This window comes from Mytilus edulis, unplaced genomic scaffold, assembly GCF_963676685.1.
Source record: "Mytilus edulis unplaced genomic scaffold, xbMytEdul2.2 SCAFFOLD_500, whole genome shotgun sequence".
Lineage (NCBI taxonomy): Eukaryota > Metazoa > Mollusca > Bivalvia > Mytilida > Mytilidae > Mytilus > Mytilus edulis.
In genome coordinates this window covers 29,035-32,551 of record NW_027266963.1, presented here as the reverse complement: position 1 = coordinate 32,551, position 3,517 = coordinate 29,035, and the positions used below count along the sequence as shown (strand labels likewise).

General features: G+C 31.5%; 1 long non-coding RNA gene across 1 annotated transcript; it reads left to right on the top strand.

The window, feature by feature from the left end:
- The first annotated feature begins 1,822 nt into the window (after positions 1-1,822).
- Positions 1,823-2,734, top strand: LOC139504657 (uncharacterized). Its single transcript, XR_011659332.1, has 2 exons — positions 1,823-1,941; positions 2,571-2,734. It is a non-coding gene; the product is annotated as an uncharacterized lncRNA (long non-coding RNA).
- The last annotated feature ends 783 nt before the right edge of the window (positions 2,735-3,517 follow it).

Here is a 3,517-nt window from a genome sequence, read left to right as displayed (position 1 = left end):
GAGTAATTTGGTGTGTTCTAAACGGATAGAGAGCAAAAACATTTAATAAAAATTTAATTGTAGATCCGAAAAGGTCGGGATTATGAAAATTTTGGTACAAAATGTCAAATATTTAGGAAGGAATGCAAAAGCATGCGGAGTTACAGTTATAAATATTGTTTTACATTATTTTAAGAATCTAATTCACTTAATTATTCTGTCTAAAAGAAGAGATACGACTTATTTCCTTTGCTTGAAAAACATGTCGTAATTTTATAATTTTCAACTAATTTCTGAAATAAACGTCAATTTTACAAAAACTGCACCGTACGATTTTGTGACGACCGGGCAAAAATCAAAGTTTAATCATTATTCTTTCATTTAAAAAAAAATTAGCCGTGTGTGTTAGGTGGGTGCATTAAAGTCCTTTAAAACTAGACGTCTTTTTCAAATATTACACTCGCCTAATAAACTATGAGCAAATAGTTTATTTAACTCAACATATCTCTTACATATAAAAAAGAAGATGTGGTATGATTACCCAACATATCCCTTACATATGATAAAAGAAGATGTGGTATGAATGCCAATGAGACAACCCTCCACAAGAGACCAAAATGACACAGATATTTAAAACAACTTTAGGTCATCGTACGGCCTTCAACAATGAGCAAATCTCATACCGCATAGACAGCTTTTAAAGGCCCCAAAATGACAAATGTTAAACAATTCAAACAAAAAATCTAACGGGCTAATTTATGTACAAAAAAAAAATGAACGAAAACCCAATATGTAACACATCAGCAAACAACCACAAAAGAATTACAGGCTCCTGACTTGGGACAGGCTAGTGAAATATAAACACCGTAAGATGGTGCCAAAGGAACATCGCCATCCAAAAAGGAAAATAAACAATAGGGAACGAAAATCGTCCTTTTGTCGTAGATTTTAGTGTGGAGTTTCCCGTGTAAAACCGAATATCTAAATCTAGGACAGTTATTACTGTATAAATTTGGTTTATTTAAAGTAAGTTCCTTTCGATAAATTTCGGCAGTTTTATACCTTTCTTGTGTTTGCTCATTATTGAAGATCATAGGGTGATCCATAGTTGCTTGCGTCCTCATTCTTTGGTCTCTGGTTGATATTTTGACATTGGCATAATACCACATCCGTTTATTCTGATATATTTTTGGGATATTTCTAACTATAGAATAGAAATTCCCTGAGCAAAGTGAGGGTTTATTCCGTTTACGCCAATTTTTACATTAGGATTATTGGATTAAAGAATTGCCCCGGTATATTTGTAGTCTGAAACACAGGATGACGTTGTTAAAACTGGTACATGGACCATATTAATAAAAAAGGAGATGTGGCATGATAAAAACTTACCAGCAGAGAATTGCATATAGATCACTAAATAAAACAGTCGGACATGTCAATAAGAAACAATAAATACAAATGAAGATAAAATGAATAATTAAATAATGGGAGACAAGTATGACACAGTAATAACAATCCCATGTTAAACTTTTATTGGAATAGTGCCTTGATAGCTGTTCTTTATATGCATATTTCGAATGGTTTTTGGCAATAACCAAGCAAGGAAAACTCAAAACTGCCAAATTTTCATTTGTATTTATTGTTTCTTATTGACATGTCCGACTGTTTTATTTAGTGATCTATATGCAACAACATTCTTCTAACACAATAAATGAACAAACACTGTTGACAACTTTAAAACTGACAAATACGTTACAACTTACTAGCCGTCATCACACAGAAAAAGGAGTAGAGGAGAATCAGAGAAAACTATGCGGCGGCGCTGCTGTCTTACTTCGACGTCATAAATATCTCCAATGCCAACGTTATTGTCGAAGTATCGGCAATACACTACAGCAGGATTAATTTTTAGAAGTCCTGTTCAGCTTTTTGAAAGTTTGAAAAAATCGAAACATAAGTCTGGTGAGTACTCATATTTCACTTATTTCAAGTCACGTGTTTTCATCCAGTTATTTATTAAAAAGACAAGTTTGAAACTTTAAAAAACCTGTTTTCAAGAAATAGTAGTACGATCTCTTACCAAAACAGAACAAGACAATAATTTATCACTGGTTTTAACGTTATGTAAAAACGTATTAGGTTTTGATGAAGAATTCATTTTGCCTCAAGAAATGATATATAATTTATATATTATTTCATTGCTGTTGGACTTTAAATGAAGGTTTTAAAAGGGCCTCTTGAAAACGCTAAATTAGAAAAATATGTTTGATAATAGCGTTATTACTACATGCAAAAAGTTTAGAATATAACATATTGATAGAACAAAAACCAAAAGACTTAAAACTGAAGAACGGGAACACTTCGGTGAAAGATTGCATTATCGGCGTTTCAATGATCTACAACCCACCTAAAAAATCCTCTTCGATGTTTATACATTTTTCAGGTAGAACTATGAATAATCTATAATAGTGATAACATTCTAGATTGCATAATCCAGAAGATTCCGAAATTAAAAAAAATGGAAAAAGGGGATGGATGCTACATAGAAATTTTATGTTACATTAACTAACAGTTGGTTCAACAATTAATAGGTTTATAATGGCTATGTCCAATCAAGAAAAAGAAAAGGAACGCCTTGATGTGTCTGGCTTCTGTGAGGCCATATGTAGTACAGCTGAATTTGAGTGTTCACTTGAAGACAATCTAGACAAGAAGGCCGCTGAGGCAAAGAGGCCAGTTTGGAAAATGGAAATAAGTATGTCATAGTATGAGTCATAGTAACAGATTCCAATCTGGTTAATTGTCCAATAAATATAGTCCTTTTGATTCTGTCATTGTATTTAAACCTGCATCTTTTTTCTCTGTTTATTTTATAAAAGTGTTTCCTGAAGTATTTGACTTGATAGCTTTCTCTTTCGTTTCAAATTTAAGCTAAAAATTACACAATGACTGAAAACCCTTCAACGTCTATAGGTTAACATACGACCTTCAATAGCAGAAAAGGGTCGTATATACAATATCACGAATATGTGACGCTAAAATTCGCTAAAAGTTTATATTCGCTCAAATTCGCGAAAAATCATATTCAATCATCAAACAAGAGCGTAACCGTTACATATGAACAGTTGAATTAATTTTGTTTTTTCGATTTATTGAGAATAATTTTATTTACCATTTTCATTTTTTCGTTTTAAATTGATTATTATTCATAATGTAAAATATATCACATTTTTCTCATTTAAATATTTATTTGATTTATTTGAACAGAAAGAGAAATAAAGAAGAGAAGAGATTAGAAAAAGATGAAAGCATGAATATAGAAAAAGATGAAAGTATGAATATAGAAGAAAAGAGAGCAGAAACCGATGAAAGTATGAATATAGAAGAAAAGAAACCAGAAATTGGCGTGGATATACCAACAGAGCAAAGACGGGGTAATGTTTCTTTGATATTTTTGCCAATATATAACTATAACGTTTGCTGGTTGGGTATCTTTTATAAAGATTATCTGGTTGCTTATAAAAAAATTATGGTGGTA